At 37.0% G+C, this 19995-nt stretch overlaps 1 long non-coding RNA gene across 2 annotated transcripts in view; it reads right to left on the reverse strand.

Moving 5' to 3' along the window:
* LOC123570049 (uncharacterized) overlaps positions 1–18702 on the reverse strand; it is a 130429-nt gene extending 111727 nt beyond the window's left edge. For both annotated transcript variants that reach the window (XR_006694013.3, XR_010582886.2), the window contains exon 1: positions 18289–18702. This is a non-coding gene — a long non-coding RNA (uncharacterized lncRNA). The remainder of the gene's footprint in view (positions 1–18288) is intronic.
* Positions 18703–19995: the final 1293 nt, after the last annotated feature.

Below are 19995 nucleotides of genomic sequence, written 5' to 3' on the forward strand. Positions count from 1 at the left end.
ATTACACATATCTTCATTTTTCTATCATATATTTCACCTCTTCGTGAGTGGCATTTTTGACATTTTTTAGGTCTATCTTGTGGAGTAACTAAGTCACTCTTCAGATGTTTCTGATTTCTATCCACTGAGTTTTAAATTTAAATTATTATAGTTTAATTTATAGACAACATAATTAGTTATGCTTCATGTATGATTAGTTATTCATACTATCATTCACATTGCTTATGCCATCATCCTTGATTTTCATATACCATAATATTTGATACAGTTGATTAATCTGTTCTGTCTCATAATTTTAGTAATTAAAGCTTATATGGGTCAGATGCTATTGTTTTCTGCTTCTGTTGGCTCAGACTCATGGTATTTCATTCCTTGAATTTTTTATATCTATGTATTGAGAATTTTTTTCCCTGGAACATTAAGTTTAAGCTTCTCCTGAGTTAAGTTTGCTTTTTTTTTCAGTCTTTAACTTTAGATGTCTATCTCGTACACAGAATGATCAGATCATTGGACTTTCTGCTTTAATCTGGGTTTTTTCTTGATGTTACTGACTTTTACTTCATTCTTCTTTCTTAAGTTCTATTACCATAAAAATGGATGCTGGATATCATTGGAAATTATTAGGAAACTCAGGTTGAAAGAGAACTTTGATGTGAAGTATATATTTCAGGATTATGTTTTTCTTTTCAAAAGTCATTTCTTAAACTGTTCCTGTGATAATTGTTCAAATTGGAAGAGTTCTTAAGAGTATCTATTCTAACATATTCCCAGAGACAAGTCTCAGAAGTATGTTTCTTAAACTTTTAGTACAAATTAGAATATTTCACTTTCTTTCTACTCATATGAAATTATCAGATAGCATAGCCTCGAAGATCTCTAAAATTTACTATTGTTTTAGATGAAATAAATCATTGTGTTGTATTATGAATATATAAACATAATATGGTAATAGGACTGAAGTTGTAGGCTTTCTAATTCTAGATTAAGAATCAACAAGTTTGGACCTCAGAAACTAAGAGATATTAAGAGTATCCCAAACTCAGGGACAAGGTAGAGATTCACTGATTGAAACTATGGATTGGAATTCCCAGATAAAATTGTTTGGAGAGAAAATGGTGGAAAATCTTATCACAATTATAACTCCTATGGTTGTTGCTTTATTGGGAAATGAAAGGAAATAGAAAGACTGAATCTACACCACACTACTGTCTCCAGCTACAAAGATATTATTACTTGAGTTCATTATGTACTGGTTCTGGTTTTGAAACATGGAATGCTAAATGGAATAGGAGAGACAGCTGTTACTCAACAGAAGTGTACAAACTATTGTTTTAAAATATACTATTTTACAAAATAATAGGAAATGAAAAGTAATAGAAAGACCGAATCTATACCAACTATCTGCAAAGATATTACCTGAGTTCACTATGTACTGGTTCTGGTTTTGAAACATGGAATGCTAAATGGAATAGGAGAGACAGCTGTTACTCAATAGAAATGTGCAAACTACTATTTCAAAATATATTATTTTACAAACTAGTAAAATGAAAGATAGTATGTTAGCAACGAAAATGCATCACTCATACACCCTGCTATAGGGAATAATATAGATTGGCATAATTAGTGCTGCATTTAAACCATTTTTATTTTGGTCTGCTCCTGGTAAATAAATAAATCTATATCTATGACAAGGGTATTAAAACAGACTCATGAAGGAGATTCTTTCAATGGCTGACTTTACCTTGAAGCTCCATAGGCTTGGCCAAACCTTTCTTGGAATGATAATGTAGTATGAAACCCTCATCTCAACCTTTCTTTCTTTCCTTTTTCCTTTCACAGGTGTCAAACATACACTAGGATTTCTGTATTCTCCTGCTTCCTCTCTCAATACTTTTTTGCCATCTGATCTGTATTTGTAAATGTTTCTTTGTAGAACTGAACGAAAGCTATACTGAAAATAGTCTAAGGAATCAGCAATAGGATGGTGAGTAAGGTCTACCTAACTCACTATATAATGGGTGAAGAAGTCACCTTTTCAGTGACAAGTGGGGCATGAATAGTTTTTGGCACAACAAGGTGGCAAACAAATTGCTAAAACTTTCTTGGTAGTGACCTTGAAAAATGTCCTGACATATGGGAATTCTCTTGCAGGTCTGGTAATTCAGAAACTTGAAAGATGTGAGACAAATAATTTCTACAAAGAAATAAGTGTTGAAAGCTTAGTATAAAATGGTATCAAAATCCTAGGTGAGATAATTAGAACCTGGGACCATTTTTAAAAGCTTACAAACGGGTACTTATTTTCTATGGCAAAAGGACAGACCAGTCTGAGAAGCAGGCTGAAAATTTAATAGAATTGCAGCATTCTAAAGACATTTGCCTTCTCTGCCAAATCACATCTCATAGTCAAAGGTCAGGACCCTGGTTAGGAAAACCAGGACCCTGAAAAATATTAGATGTTGTATTAGGCCATTCTTGTATTGCTATAAAGAAATACCTGAGACTGAGTAATTTATAAAGATAAAAAATTTAATTAGTTCACAGTTCTGCAGACTTTACAGGAAGCATGGTGTTGGGATCTGCTTGCCTTCTAGGGAGGCCTTGGAAAGCTCGCAATCATTCAGAAGGTGAAAGGAGACCTGGCATGTCATTTGGCAAAAGCAGGATCAAGAGAGAGTGTAGTGAGGGGGGAAGTGCCACTTACTTTTAAATGATCAGATTGCATGAAAACTCACCATCACAAAGTCAGCACCGAATCATAAGGGATCCACCCCTATGATCTAACCACCTCCCACCAGGCCCCACCTCCAGCACTGGGACTACAGTTCATCAGGAAATTTGAGTGGACCCAAGTATTTAAACTATATCATTTTACTCCTGGACCCTTCCAAATTTTATGTCCTTCTCATATTGCATGATAAAATCATGCCTTCCCAACAGTTCCTCAAAGGCTTAACTCATTCCAGAATTAAATCAAAAGTCTAAAGTGTCATCTGAGACAAGGCAAATCTCTGCCACCCATGAACCTGTAAAATAAAAAACAAGTCGGCTACAAGATGCAATGGTAACATAGGCATTAGGTTAGCATTCTCATTCCAAATGGAATAAATTAGCCAATGGTTGACTTTAACTTGAAGCCCCATAGCACTGGGCAAAGCTTTCTTGGAATGATAATGTAATACGAAACTCCTCTTACTAAACCTTCCTTTCTTTCCTCTTTTCTTTCACAGGTATCAAGCATACACTATGATTTCTGCATTCTCCTTTTTCCTGTCTCAATAAATTTTCTGCCATCTTATCTACAACATGTTTCTTTGTAGAACTGAACTAAAGCTGATACTGAAAATAGTCCAAAGAAACAGCAATAAAATAGAATGACACTAATCTAAAAAAACAGCAATAAGATGGTGAGTAAGGTCTAGTTAACTCACTATATGATGGGTGAAGAGGACAACATGCTCAGTGTCCTGAAAAGAAAGGGGTTATAGGCCCCATACAAGTTCAAAACCCAGCAGGGCAGCCATTACATCTTAAAACTCCAAAGTATCTTCTTTAACTCCATGTCCCACATCCAAGGTAAACTGATGCAAGAGACAGGTTCCCAAGGTCTTGGGCAACTCTGCCTCTGTTTCTTTGCAGGATTCAGCCTGAGGCTGCTCTCACAGATTGTTGAGTCCCTGTGGCTTTTACAGGTTCAGGGTGAAAGGTGCTGGTGGGTCTACCATTCTTGGGTCTAGAGGGTATTGATCCATTTCTCCCAGATCCACACAGTTCCCCATTGGGGACTCTGTGTGAGGGATTCAACTCTACAATTCCCCTTGGCCCTTCCCTAGTAGAAGTTCTCTGTGGTGACTCTATCCCTGCAGCAGGTTTCTAACTGGGCACCCAGGCTTTTCTATATATCCTTTGAAATCTAGGCAGATGCTTTGCCAGGAATCTATCACTTTTGCATTCTGTGCACCTGCAGGCTTAACAATAAAAAGAAACTGCCAAGGCTTATGACTTATGCCCTCCAGAGTGGCAACCCAAGCTGTAACTCTGGCCCTTTGATCTGAGGCTGGCACCAGAATGGCTGGGATATTGGAAGCAGTGTCCTGACGCTGCCTAGGACAGCAGGGTCCTTGGCCTAACATATGAAACCATTATTTCCTTCTAGGCCTATGGGTCTGTGATGGAAGGGGCTGCTGTGAAAGCCTCTGAAAAGCCTTGGAGACCATTTCCCCATTCTATTTGCTATTAACACTTGCATCTTTTTTAGTTATGCAAATTTCTCTAGCAAGTTGCTGCTCTGCAGCCCGCTTGGATTCCTCTGCCAAAAAAGCTTTTTCTTTCTCTGACACATGGCAAGGCTGCAAATGTTTGAAACTTTTATGTTCTACTTCCTTTTTAAATATAATATAAATTCGAATTTTAGTCATTTTTTTTAGTGCAGCTCAGCTCTTTGCTAAGTATAGAACACATGAACTTTGCTCCAGTTTCCAATTTCCTCATTTTCATCTCAGACTTTATCAACCCAGACTTCACTGTCTATATCACTATCAGCATTTCAGTCACTAAGTCTCTAAGAAGTTCCAAACTTTCCCTCATCTTCTTTCCATCTTCTTCTGAGCCCTACAAACTCTTCCAAACTCAGTCATTTGCCCAGTTCAAAGTTACTTTCATATTTTCAGGTATCCTTATAGCAATTCCCCACTCCTGGTACCAATTATCTGTATTAGGCCATTCTTGCATTGCTATAAAGAAATACCTGAGATGAGGTAATTTATAAAGAAAAGAGGTTTAATTGGCTCACAGTTCTGCAGGTTTTATAGGAAGTATGGTGCTGGTATCTATCTGCCTTCTAGGGAGGCTTCAGGAAGCTTACATTCATGGTGGAAGGTGAATGGGGAGCAGGCATGTAACATGACGAAAGCAGGATAAGAGACAGAGAGAATGGGGGTAGGTGCCACACACTATTAAAAGACCAGATCTCAAAAGAATTCACTATCACTAAGACATCATAAAGCCATGAGGGATATGCCCCTATGAGCCAAACTCCTCCTACCAAGCTCAACCTTCAGCACTGGGGATTACAATTCAACATGAGATTTGTGTGAGGACAAATATCCAAACTATATCAGCTAGGATGTCTTGATTGATTCTTCTGAGGTAGTTGGCCCTAGAGAGCCCCTCAAATTTTCAAACTGCTAAAGAAAAATATATGTCACCTTATAACTGTACTTTCTGATATGGTTTGGCTCTGTGTCCCCATTCAATTCTCATCTTGAATTGTACTCTCATAATTCCCATGTATTGTGGGAGGGACCTGGTGTAAGATAATTGAATCATGGGAGCAGTTTCCCTCATACTGTTATCATGGTAGTGAATAAATCTCATGAGATCTCATGGTTTTATCAGGGGTTTCCACTTTTGCATTGTCCTCATTCTCTCTTTGCCTGCTGCCATCCATGTAAACTGGGACTTGCTCCTCCTTGCCTTCTGCCATGATTGTGAGGCTTACCCAGCCATGTGGAACTATAAGTCCAATTAAACCTCTTTCTTTTGTAAATTGTCCACTCTTAGGTATGTCTTTATCAGCAGCATGAAGATGAATTAATCCATTAAATAGGTACCAGTAAAGTGGGGAGCTGCTGAGAAGATACTTGAAAATGTGAAAGTGACTTTGGAACTGGGTGAAAGGAACTGGGTAACTGCTGGAACATTTTGGAGAGCTCAGAAAACACAAAAATGGGGAAAGCATTGAAACTTCCTAGAGACTTTTTGAATGGCTTGCCCAAAATGCTGATAGCGATATGGACAATAAGATCCAGGTTGAGATGGACTCAGATGGAGATGGGGATCTTCTTGAGAACTGGAGCAAAGATGACTCTTGTTATGTTTTAGCAAAGAGATTGGCAGCATTGCCCTGCCCTAGGGAATTGTGGAACTTTGAACTTTAGAGAAATGACTTAGAGTAGCTGGTGGAAAACATTTCTAAGTAGGAAAGCATTCAAGAGGTGACTTTGGTGCTGTTGAATGCATTCCTTTTTAAAAGAGAAACAAAGCATAAAAGTTTGAAAAATTTGCTGCCTGACAATCTGATAGAAAATAAAAACCCATTTTCTGAGGAGAAATACAAGTCCACTGCAGAAATGTGTATAAGTAACAAGGAGCCAAATGTAAATCCCCAAGACAATGAGGAAAATGTCCCCAGGGCATATCAGAGGTCTTCATGGTAGCCCCTCCCATCACAGGTCTGGAGGCCTAGGAGGAAAAAGTAGTTCATGGGCCAGGCCCAAGGTCTCCAGCTGTGTACAGCCTAGGGATTTGGTGCCCTGTGTCCCAGCCGCTCCAGTCATGACTACAAGGGGCCAAGGTAGAGCTCAGGCTGTGGCTTCAGATGGTGCAAGCCCAAAGCCTTGGTAGATTCCATGTGGTGTTGAGCCTGCAGGTGCACTGAAATCAAGAATTGAGGTTTGAGAACCTCCACCTAGATTTCAGAAGATGTATGGAAATGCTGGATGCCCAGGCAGAGGTTTGCTGCAGGGGTGGGGCCCTCATGGAGAACCTCTGCTAGGGCAGTGCTAAAGGGAAAGGTGGGAACAGAGCCTCTACACAGAGTCCCTACCAGGGCACTGCATAGTGGAGCTGTGAGAAGAAGACCACCATCCTCCAGATCCCAGAATGGTAGCTCCATAGACAGCTTAAACTGTGCACCTGGAAATGCTGCAGACACTCAATGACAACCCATGAAAACAACTGAGAGAGGGGCTGTACCCTGCAATGTCACAGTGGTGGAACTGCCCAAGACCATGGGAACTCAACTCTTGCATCAGCATGACATGGATGTAAGACCTGGAGTCAAAGGAGATCATTTTGGAGCTTTAAGATTTGACTGTCCCACTGGATTTTGGACTTGCATGTGGCTTGTAGCCCCTTTGTTTGGGCCAATTTCTTTCATTTGGATCAGTCGTATTTACCCATTATCTGTATCACCATTGTATCTAGGAAGTAAGTAGCTTGCTTTTGATGATACAGGATCATAGGTGGAAGGTACTTGCCTTGTCTCAACTTTGGGCTGTTGACTTTTGAGTTAATGCTGAAATAAGTTAAGACTTTAAGGGATCGTTGGGAAGGCATGACTGATTTTGAAATGTGAGTACATGAGATTTGGCAGGAGCCAGGGGATTGGAATAATATGGGTTGGCTTTGTGTCTCCACTAAAATCTCATCTTGAATTGTACTCCCATAATTCCCATGTGTCGTGGGAGGGACCTGGTGGAAGATAATTGAATCATGGGGGCAGTTCTTGTGGTAGTTAATAAGTCTCACAAGATAAGGTGGTTTTATCAGCTGTTTCCACTTTTTGCCTTCTCTCTGCCTGCTGCCATCCATGTAAGATGAGACTGGCTCTTCCTTGCCTTCAGTCATGATTTTGAAGCTTTCTCAGCCATGTGGAACCGTAAGTCCAATTAAACCTCTTTCTTTTGTAAATTGCCCAGTCTCTGGTATGTCTTTATCAGCAGTGTGAAAATGGACGAATATACTCTCTTATAAAATTATTATAAATGAAGTAAAATAAGAGACACAATTAGTTAATTGCAAATATCCTTTTGCAAAAGCAAAAGAAAAATCTAAATAGTATACTTGTTAAAATAAAAATGAAGGTAAGTACAAATACGATGATAAACAATGTAATTAATAAAAGATATTGATATTTTAATATCATAGGTATAGATATTTAAAATAGCAAAAGTTGCAAAACAAATTTATACAATAGTAATGTAGAATTGAGCAAGGTTTTAAAGCGTTAAACTATTAGGGATTTTTTTGTTGTTCTGGTGGTATATTTAAGTACTGGTGGATAATATACTTTGGTAGGCAAATTTACATTTAAAAATGTTATTATACTTCTAAAGGAATCACCTAAAACAAGAGAGGTAAAATCTGTAGAGTTTATGTAGTTAAAGGAAATAAGAAAAATAAAAACCAATCTGTGTACCATGAGTAGAAAAAAAATTAAAAAAACAAAGCTTAACGAATGCACAATATAAGGAGTTAGAAATAAATTAAAATTAATTTATGGTAAATAACTATATAGAGATTATCTAATTGGATATCCAAAATCCCGCTATATTCTACTTAAAAGAGTTAAATGGAAAGCACAACTTCATATGCAGACAATTCATGGTCTATAATATACCAGAAAAATCCAAGCATCATCATTCTGTAGCCTGATTCTTTACATCATTGAGCCTTGACTTTTCTTCTCTTCAAAGTAGTGATAATAATACTCATGTTGAAGATTCCTTGTAAGGATCAATTATCATGTATTTAAAACACAGTGCCTAGTTCTGATTAGGAACTTCCATAAATAGTTGTAATAACAATATTGTATTTCTTTAAAAAGTTAACATAATTCAGAATTGGAGTAATAATTCATCTTAACACTGCTCATTTTCTCTTTAAGTGGATTAATGAAGGCCTAATTTAATTTGGTTGAATATATATTTTTAAATCTAATTTTGTTCAGAGGGACTGATTAACTTTGATAGAAATGTTAACCTTCAAGGTTGGACAGTTTATCAGAGAAAAAATTATTTATGGCCTTGCCAAAAACTAAACAACAAAACCCTACTAATTATGTATTTGGTAGCCCTTGGACACAGAATAGCTCACGTTTGGTATGTGGCAATGCTTTGTCAGAGAAGAAGTCAATGGAAATGAAAGAATTTTGTTCACTTAGAGTTATTAAATGTCACAGTTTAAGGACTATAGTTTAATGTCTAGAATAATAAATGTTGTATTTTGTTCCTGTGTTTTTCCTGGAATAATCCCTTATTTACACACTCTAAATAATACTTTCTTCCTACTGAATGATTTCTTTGCTTCTTTTAAGATTTTATTTCTTCTTCTCATTGGATATTTGACTTAGTTATTGGTATTTTCTCTTAAACCTTTTAATCTTAATGGGGTTTAATGTGACAGAGCTTCAGAAAGAGGTTTTCTAAGAAAACAGATTATAAAAAAGTTTTATTATTTCACTCTATTTCAGGGGCTACATACATGATGTCCATGCCTCTGTAGTAAGAAAGAAGAAAAGAATAGATAACTGAGTAATACTGGCCCCTTAAGCTGACTTTTTATTTTCTATATTTTTCTTGTTTTCAAATTAGTTTTGTAAGTATTACATAAATAATAGAATTATATTAACAAATATTTTAAATTACTATCAACCTGGAACTGTAGAATGCATTGTGTTACCAACACTTGAATTTACTGTTTATTTTTCACAGGTCCAAAATTGGTCTCATCAAACTTGGTCTAATCGCCTAAATTATAAGGTATCTTTCCAGATAATTTTCCTCTCCCTTTTCTCTAAGATGGCCTCTGGTTTTGTAGATGAGAAGGTTCCATGATCTCTTGGCACTGAAGATAAAACAGGCAACTAGAAAATGGGAATGCCCTTGCCGTAGGAATTCTTGGTAAGGAAAAACCTTATCACCTGCCTGCCTGAGATTTCGCCTTCCTCTCCCTGTATGGATCTTCCACTGTGTCATTTCCTTCTCCTTTACTAGATAACATACTTAACCACTGCCTTCTTTCTTTCTTGGAACTATAATGGTTAACTAGGTGTGTTGAGAGAAAATCCAGGTAACTGAAAAAGAATCAAACAGAGATACATCAAAATTACCCCACCAGTTATAACCATGCATGTCTAGGGGATAATACTATTACTTGTACAAAAACTGAGTACGCCCAATTCTGCTTTATTACAAAGGGAGTATATGGGAAATCACCATGAAAGCAACATCTTTTCTAGTCATTCTAAATCTGCTTAAAATTTAAAAGGAAAAAAGGAATAGAGAAATTTAAAAATTGCTTCCCTTTCTTCAATGCAGTTACATTGTAGATAGGTGACCTACTGGTTAGCAGAAAATATCTAGAAGGCCTAGTTCACAGAGATGGAAAGGAATCTGGAAAGCTGAACGTCTCTACAAAACAATAGCAGAAGATTTATGCTTCTGACCAAAACCTGAAAGGCAGAGACCTGAAAAATCAAGAGTTATAGATTGTTTAGAGAATGTAAGAGTACCAAACAAGATAGTAGTGTAAAATTCACATAATTTTGAACATTCTTCAAGGACTGTTGCACACAAAAAGTAGCCTTTAGAAAGTGAAGTTAATATACACAACACATGTATCTTAAGAGTTGTATAGTGGAAAATTAGATGATTTATTCCAGAAAATAATTCAGTGCCTGTGTTGTTAGAAAAATGCAAGCCATTCCCAAATCTTTGAATCCTGACAAAAACCAAAGAACACAGAATATGGATTACAGAGAGTACAGGCTTTGAATCACAAAGTAGTGGAAACCACTGGAGACGTCTGAGACAAATATGTATTAAGATAAATGTTCTCATTTTGGTAACAAGAAAAACAAAATGTGTAATAAATTTCTCAAATAAAGTTTTATCTGTGACTCTGTTTTTCAAGAATTCAGGTACCAGGGTAGACCTATAAATCAGATCTCCTGAATAGGATGTTTGAGTTTTATTGAAAACTGGCTTGAAGGCCATAACAGCCCCTTTCCTGGTTTTAGAGTGATGGGAAAAGGGAAGTGATTCCAAAAAGGAGGGAAACAAATGCAAGGTAGCATATCGCAGAGCTGCCTAAAGCTTCTAAGAAAATCGTTGCTGATTGATTGGAAACCTGAGACATTTATAGAGAGACTTCTGGAATCATTGTGAATGAGAACATTTGATCAAGGAGAGGAAGGATGACCGGCAATTTATCTACTGGATCCGTTCAGTTTATCTTCCACTGCCACTGACATTCCATGGAACGTGAATCTGCTAAACCACAGTTTCATTAATGGATGACTAATTACTAAATATGATATCCAAGGATAGTTTAGTGTATTTACATTTGCAATAGTTCTACATGCAATAGTTCTACATGTTGGTTCATATCTGTCCCTCTGATGTCTATGCAGCTTTGCCTACAGAAGTTAATGTAATGTGTGCTAGTCAATGACACGGGTATTAATCACTATGTAAGTTTTGTGGCAGTCTAGGAATCTATTGCAATGTTTAAAACAGTCTTCACAGGGCTGATAGTTATGATAAAATTTATAGTTAGAGTGAAGATTTCACCTGAGGTCAGGAGTTCGAGACCAGCCTGACCAACATGATGAAACCCCGTCTCTACTGAAATACAAAAATTAGCCAGGCACAGTGGCAGGCGCCTGTAATCTCAGCTACTTGGGAGGCTGAGACAGGAGAATCGCTTGAACCCAGGAAGCGGAGGTTGCAGTGAGCCGAGATTGCACCACTGCACTCTACCCTGGCAACAGAGCGAGACTGTCTCAAAATAGTAAGTTATTTTTAAGTTATGATCTAAGATTGTTATTAAAGATTATAATGAGCAAAATGAGATAGGAAGAATCAAAATCAAGTCCTCAAACAAATGTTTGCACACCCATGCCCATAGAAGTATTATTTATAGTAGATAAAAGATAAAATAACTCAAGTGTCCATAGGAGATGAATGGATAAACAAAATGTGATATATTCACACAATGTAATAATATTATTCAGTCTTAAAAAATATCTGGCACATGAAACATGGGGAATCTTGATAACATGATGCTAACTAAAATAATTCTGACACAAAAGGAAAAATGTTGTATGTATGATATGAGGTATCTGGAGTACTCAACCTCATAGAGGCAGAGAATACAATAGTGGTTGCCAGGATCTTGGGGGAGAAGGAAATGGGAATTATGGTTTTATGGGCATAGAGTTTCAGTTTGACAAACTAAAAAGCTTCTGGAGATGGATGATGGTGATGATCGCAAAACAATGTGTCCTTAATGCCACAGTTTATAGTATTTAAAAGAGTTAAAATGCTAAATTTCCTGTTATTTATATTTTCTCATAATAAAAAGGTATCTTCTAAATTTGAAATGGGAAGGAAGGTTTGAGAAAATATGTTTTTCAAAAAAGGTATTTAATTAAAAATATTGATTTGCTGTATGTAGCATATCCACCCTGTGTTAGGCATTTTAGATGAAATAGGAATGTGTTACTAATTAGCTATGAATTACTCGGCTCATCAATTACTCTACCTTACCTTCTTCTGGATCAAGTGAATTCCAAGATTTCTTGCACCTTCGAACACATGTTACATCTCTGATGATATTCATAACTTGCTCAAACAGTTTGGAATATTCTCTCAAATTACAGTCAGGTGCCTTACTATGAAAAATAAAAGCCACCCATATCCTGTTCAAACTTGTCTGCCCTGCATCAAATTCACTGCCAAGGTCTAGCCTTGTTGACCACTTACCATTCTCTAAAGACATCCTGCTGCATTAATAGTCTTTGTTCAGGGAATTTCCAAATCCTTGCACTAGGAAGTACCCAGCAAAAATGCTTAATTACACTGGCGCAGTGGCTCACGCCTGTAATCTCAGCACTTTGGGAGGCAATGTGGGTGGATCACCTGAGGTCAGGAGTTCGAGACCAGCCTGACCAACATGGTGAAACCCCGTCTCTACTAAAATACAAAAATTAGCTGGGCGCAAGGGTGGGTGCCTGTAATCTCATCTACTTGGGAGGCTGAGGCAGGAGAATCGCTTGAACCCGGGAGGTGGAGGTTGCAGTGAGCCGAGATCCCACCACTGTACTCCAGCCTGGCATCAGAGCGAGACTGTCTCAAAATAATAAGTTATTTTTAAGTTATGATCTAAGATTGTTATTAAAGATTATAATGAGCAAAATGAGATAGGAAGAATAAAAATCAAGGCCTCAAACAAATATTTGCACACCTATGCCCACAGAAGTATTATTTATAGTAGACAAAAGATGCAAATAACTCAAGTGTCCACAGGAGATGAGACTTTCTTTGAGTCTCATAGGAGATTTTCTTTGAGACTGTCTCAAAGAAAAAAAAAATGTTTAATTACTTTGAAAAGTCAGTGATATATGTGTTTTACTACTTATGACTTTGAATAATTTTCTAGTTTTTATTTTTCTAATGCTTTACTGTAAAATTGAATTGAGAAGAGAACTTTGTAGAAGTAAATTATTTTAAGGTAACTCTAAAGAGTCTCTAGAATAACTACTGACACAATTTATTTTGATCTTAAAATAAATCAGGGCTAGAAGCCTAATGAGAAACAAGAATGAGTAGAAGTAAAATTAGTTAGTACTTTTTCTTTCTCTTCGTTGTGACAGAATATCATACTTGGGAAATGGAATCATAGTTGGGGATAAAGCTACTGTGGTTTCTCCAATTCATATAAGAAGAGGAAATGAAAAGGTGGATGTTGAAGTGGGGGGTAATAGTACATGTAGAATAAAACAATGAAAATTTTATAAACTATTAGTCTGTCACATTTTAGACACCTTATTTGATTTAATTTTGTGAAAACATAGTTAAGTTGAAAGGGCACAATATTTATGTAGTTACATGAAATAGAATTTTAAGGACTATAATTATAGAGCCCTATAATAATAATTCAATGTCTCAAATTTAGCTTAGTAGGATAGGTGCAGTTATGTGAGAGCACTGCCACTGGTATAACATGTTTCAGAAAAAAATAATAATCCTAAGGGAAAAAAATCTAATTTATAAAAAAATTAAAATGAAGGCTGAAATGTTGTGATTTAAATGAAAATTCTTTTTTTTTTTTTTTTTTTTTTTTTTTTTTTGAGATGGAGTTTCACTCCTGCTGCCCAGGCTGGAGTGCAATAGTGCAATCTCAGCTCACTGCAGCCTCTGCTTCCAGGTTCAAATGATTCTCCTGCCTCAGCCTCCTGAGTAGCTGGGATTACTAAATCCTAGGATTTATTTTTTGTTAGATTGAGTGAGAACTGTAAAATATGAAGAACGTCATGCCTGCAATCCCAGCACTTTGGGAGGCCTAGCTGGGTGGATCACAAGGTCGGGAGATCGAGACCATCCTGGCTAACATGGTGAAACCCCATCTCTACTAAAAGTACAAAAAATTAGCTAGGCATGGTGGCACATGCCTATAGTCCCAGCTACTCAGGAGATTGAGGCAGGAGAATTGCTTGAACCCGGAGGCAGAGGTTGCAGTGAGGCAACATTGCGCCACTGCATTCCAGCCTATGTGACAGAGAGAGACTCTGTCTCAGAAAAAGAAAGAAAATAAATAAATAAGAAGAATGAATCAACATGGTATAGCTCTTAAAATCATATCTCTTTCAATTACTAAAAAAATGACAGGAAGAAGTTACTGATGACAAGTTCCTGTTGCGTAATATTACCAAGCTTATATTAACAGTTTTTAATATTATGAAGGCAGATTATATAGTTCTGCAAAATCCATGTGATAAAACAGTATCTGAATAAAGAAGTATTAGTCCTGAGTTGCTGTAAAATTTTTTCTTGTTAATATACTCTGAGGATGGTTTTAGTATCCAAGTTTACTTGTGCTTATCTAAAGCTTCTGATCTCAAAGCTAATGAAGAGATTCTGATAGCTTTTCTGCAATGTCAGTTGAGAGCTTTAATGACGAGAGATTAATCGTTTCCAAGGCAGCAATCTTTAGGGACTTCCACCCCATAAAGGATAGAAAAAGTACTGGCAAAAATTTATGCCAGCAAACAGAAACAAACAAACAAAAACAAACCAAAGAAAAAAACAAGGGAAGAACACTTCTGCTTCTTCATAAAATTGCAGGGGAAAAGTCTAGATTTAGTGCTGCATTCACCTAATTAAGACAGCCAGGATTTTCATTTTCTTCTCAATATAAATCACTATTGAGAAAAGCATCTGCCACCTCTGATATTTCCTGGGCAATAAATTTAAATGAATTAATCATTCTGCTTATTCAGAAATTCTGAAGAGTTGAAAGGCACTTGCCAATGGCCTGTAGAATTCCTGGCTCATTGATTTTTAGGTGCCAGAGGAGATTCAAGAGGCTGTAAAATGATTTAAACAGAAATTTAAAAAAATCATTCCAGCCTTATTTTGCCTACTTATCTTTTCACCTCTAATCAAACATGAATCATAACATTACATATATATAATTGTACAATAACATACATGTAAAGTGTTCTGTCTTTGTGCTTAAAGTTTGTGTGATCACCATGAATTTGAACTACATCAGAATCTGAATTTAATTTTGAGTAGAAACTTTTTAGAATTCTGATATATTATTGAGCAAGCCAAGTCCCTTAAAATAGGGTGTCATATCATTTATCATTTAAACAAGGCTATTTTTGAGAGTGAATAAAAGCATGAACAATAATTAGGTCCAACTACAGATATAAAACAGGCAGTCTAAGACAAACTGGGACATGTGCTTGCCGTATTTAAACCTAAAGTATTAATAAATATGCAGTATATGAGTATTGGCTGGATTTGATCCAATTCTTCAAAAACATTTTTATTGCAGTGTAAGCTATGCTGCCATAACAAAGAGGGCAAAAATATGGAGACGCATATCAGTCCAGAGGAAGGCAAGTGGTCCGGGATATCCAGTGTGATCTTCTTTTCTGCTACCACTTCCTTTTTTTTTTTTTTTTGTCTACTTGGTTAAATGTGACTCACCAGCAGCATGACCATGTTACAGACTGTGAAATGGGAGAAAAGGAGCTTATCTTTTAAAGAAGTGACAAAATTTGCACATTTAATTTCTATTTTCCTTTATTTGGTGAGAACTTAGTCACATGGTCAAAATTATCAGGCTAGTTATCCGACATGCTATTATGCAGATGTGGGTCTTGGGATATTCTATCCCTAGAAGAATGGGTCTCTTTCCCCACAATAGTACTTCTGGAAGAGGAAATACTGAAAATTATCACCTGAATTCCATGGAATGCTTTTTAAATTGTGTATTGTGAGCACCACACTTGACATTTCCCAACAAAATATTTGAGGGTGGGAATCAGAAACAGACATTTATCAACAAACTCAGGAATTTATTATGCCCGCTATAGTTTGCAAATTACTTCAAGTAAATATCATAGGATTGACACTATAATTTTAGAATAATTGTTACATTTCATAGCTACTTTTATTTAAACAAAGGCAATTTCCTTAAATTTTTATTTGCAAAAGTACTACTTTTTTATATCGTATGTAATTATTCACCTACACATAAATAAATAAAATGAGTTAAATTAACCTATAATACTCTCCTTATGAGCCAACATTTTTTTTTTTTACTTTATTTCTGGAGCAAAATATGCTAAACAGTGTGGCTTAAAGTGGGACTTTCCACATGATTACTTTAAAATAAAATGTAGTTTCACCCTTATACTAAGATTAGGCCTCTACTATTGTGTGAGGCAAATATTGCACATCCAAAGTTACTCCTGAATATATCAGATTATATTGTATTGGATTATAAACCAAAACATAAGATGCATGCTTGAATCCATTATGTTATAAATAAATGATTGAACAAAGACGTAAATGACAGAGAACAGACAAATCTCTCCTGTAGAAGAATTTCAAATAGTTTATATAGATACTCCGCCCTGAAGGAGGTGGAACAACCCAGGAGGCATGAGAACCAAATATATTATTCTGGGTAGGATACTGGACCGATAAAAGAACATTGGGTAGGAACTAAGGAAATCTGAACACAGTAGAAATTTTGATTAATAATAATCTACCACTATTGGTTCATTAATTGTGACAAAAAATACAACACTTCTGTAAGATGTTATTTTAGTAAATTCTTATAAGTTTATACTTCCTTGGCATCTATTTTAAATACAAGTTTAACTTTCTCGTACAGAAGCAGAGCTCAGTCACCCTCGACACAGTTTCTAGTTTTATATCACATCCAAATGGCTCAAGTCAGTGGCCAGAGTGGCCACAGATAAGAACTTAGAAGCATCTGTTCTGCCGGGCTGACTGGGCTCCCGGCCTCTTCTTCTAAGCAGAGCATTTAGGTATTTGCTTATGAACTTAAAGTGACCCACACCCTATTTCTTTATATATACTGCTATTTGCTCCTCTCTCTGTCCCTCACCTAATTTCCCTCTCTCTCCTTGCCTAGAATCTGTACCTTAAAAGATCTTTGAACTCGTTTCCTACTGTGGTGCTGTATTGAATTTGTGCCTTTCATCTGAAGAACCAGGGGCTACTCCAGGCTAGATTTCCCTATGATGCCAGGAGAGAACAAAAAGTCAGGCTCCCAGCACCAGAACAATGGGCAGGTAAGCAAAAACAGCACACAGGTCAGACAAGAGCCAAAAGGGCGTCTGCCAATAGAAACAAATTTCCTGTCTCAGCGAACCCCTGGTTGTAGGTCAGATAACTAGTCATTAGGCCATCTGCCAGGTAAAACATGCGTCCCATAAGAGGTACACTGCAAACACCCACCTCCAGTTCCCCTTCATTTCCTGCTCGGGCAGGGTTGTTTGTCGGTGTGGCACTGAAACTCTAATTAAGCTGTGGATGCTCAAAATAGTTAACAAGAGTAGAAACTGTGAGGGGAGATGTGTGGAGTACATGAAAACCCTCTCCTATCTTCACACTTCTGTAAATCTAAAACTAGTCTACAATGAAAACTTAATTGAAACAAATGAGCCTCGACAACTATTTCTTCAGCTGAACTTACAAATAAAATGACTGGCAGAAGCCGAAGAGATATGTTCTACAAATAGTATGCTTATTAAAACTTTGAATGTTTGCTTTCTATTAAGATATGCTTTTGCCTTGTGAAACACAATAGATCTGAGAACACTGAGGATTGGGTATATGTCAGTCACCTCATCACAATCACCAGAAGGCAAAAGGGCTTTTTCCAGGGCTATTATATTCCTTTTTTTCTTTTTTCATGGAATTCAGAAGAGTTACTGTAAATTAAAGACATGCACAATATGACAGTACTGTTGTTTCGGAGTTATTAAGAAATTATTTTAGAAAGATGGAAAAGGGGTCCTTGGAAAGTTGTTTCTTTTAAAGCAGCTCCGGAAACGTTTCTGTCTAGCGGGAAAACCCTGGCTCTTAGAGACAGGCGGGCAACCTTTGATATGCAAATGAAGACCATTAGAAACCGGATCCGCCCAAATATGGCGATTCCCGCTCTGTTCCTCTTGCCCTTGCCCTCACAAGTGCCTGGCACCATGGCTGCCCCCACATGTCCCCACATGTGTAGGACATCGCGGCGCCCTTCATTTACATATTAAAAAGGTAAGTCGGGAGGGCCAGTTTTTTTGTGGACTATCTGAGTGACATGCTGGGTCATGCCAATCCCCTGAGCCCTATGCAAATCAGACACCACCTTCTCCATCCTCCTCACAGAAGCAGCCATCTTTACCTGTACTTGGGTTTCCTCTCTCCGCTTTGGAGGCCCCTCTCCCTCTGTCTGTGTACCGGGGAGCTTCTTTCTTCTTTCTTCTCTCTTCTGTCTTGCCTATTAAACTCTCCACTCCTTAAAACCACTCCATGTATGTCCATGTCATTTTATCCGATTCGTGAGAGACAAAAGCCCTGGTGTTCCTCCACTCACCGGAGCTGTATCACTGTGTTTGGAAAAGTAGATTAGGGGTCGGGCGCAGTGGCTCAAGCCTGTAATCCCAGCACTTTGGGAGGCCGAGACGGGCGGATCACGAGGTCAGGAGATTGAGACCATCCTGGCTAACCCGGTGAAACCCCCTCTCTACTAAAAAATACAAAAAACTAGCCGGTCCCAGCTACTCGGGAGGCTGAGGCAGCAGAATGCCGTAAACCCAGGAGGCGGAGCTTGCAGTGAGCTGAGATCCGGCCACTGCACTCCAGCCTGGGTGACAGACCACTGCACTCCAGCCTGGGTGACAGAGCCAGACTCCGTCTCAAAAAAAAAAAAAAAAAAAAGAAAAGTAGATTAGGATCAGAGAAAGGAATTTCTAAAGTTCTAATTATTTATTGAAATTAGGTATACATAGGAAAGTAAAATTCTTAATGTGGTCCTTCGCGGAAAATTTAATTTCTCTATGTATTTAGAAAGATTTGAATTAGAGGGTATCACGATATTCATTAGCTAGGAGATTGTTAGGACAGTTTAGGTATGAGGTTATAAGGGTGGAGGTTGTAGAACTGGATAAGTTAATGAACCGAAAAAATAATAGAATCAATGGAGATGTGCAAGGAGGGAAAGAGAACAGTGATTAGCAGACATTTTGAATTTTGTCACTCAACAGGCTTGATGGTATAAAGTAGTCAATATAAAATTATAAAGTTAAAAGTAGTAGTGGAATCAAATGGAATATCTTTAATATTACTCAAAGGTCCTTGCAATCATTTAACTAGTGTCGTAGTTTGACAATTAATTTGATGAGGACAGTAATTCTTTCCACCTACCTTACAGGGATGTGAAAATTAATGCAATAAAATTTCTAAAGACATTTTGAGCTCTCCATGTGAAAGTCACTACCTAATATTGCTAGAGAAGAGACTCACTAAAGCATGAATTACAGTTTTGCCACAGGAAAAGCAAGAGTTTTGCAGAAAAGACAGGAATAAAAGGATATGTTTTAAAAGATTTACTTCTACTAGAATATTTCCTGATGTGACACATAATTAATTTGAAGGTATCTAATTCATACATACGCTTGAAAATATTTCCCTATTGGGACTTTATCTTTTTGTCTTTTAATAATGCATTTAGAGTTTATTTGATTTTTAAATCTTTTCCACACTAGTATGCTCTATCAATTTCCTCCTTTGAATCTTCTAGTAACGATTTTCTGTCTTGCAAAGAATTGTGATGCTTTCATCTCCCAAAAAACTACTAAGACAGAAGTCTCTTAATTATCATCATTAAACTTGTGGGGTCAAAACTGGATCTCAAAGGAATGAGATGAGGCAATTGAGGATGAGATGGAAAGGCTCAGGATTACCCTGGGGCTTTTCCTTGTATTCTCTTCTCCTTACATCTGTAATATTTCTAACTATTTTTTTTTTTTTTTTAGCTAATTGTTTGCATGTTCATTGGATGAAAAATGACATTATAAAAATAACCTTTATTTTGAAGCCAAATATTTAA

The sequence above is a fragment of the Macaca fascicularis genome, chromosome 18 (genome assembly GCF_037993035.2).
Source record: "Macaca fascicularis isolate 582-1 chromosome 18, T2T-MFA8v1.1".
NCBI classification, from domain to species: Eukaryota; Metazoa; Chordata; class Mammalia; order Primates; family Cercopithecidae; genus Macaca; species Macaca fascicularis.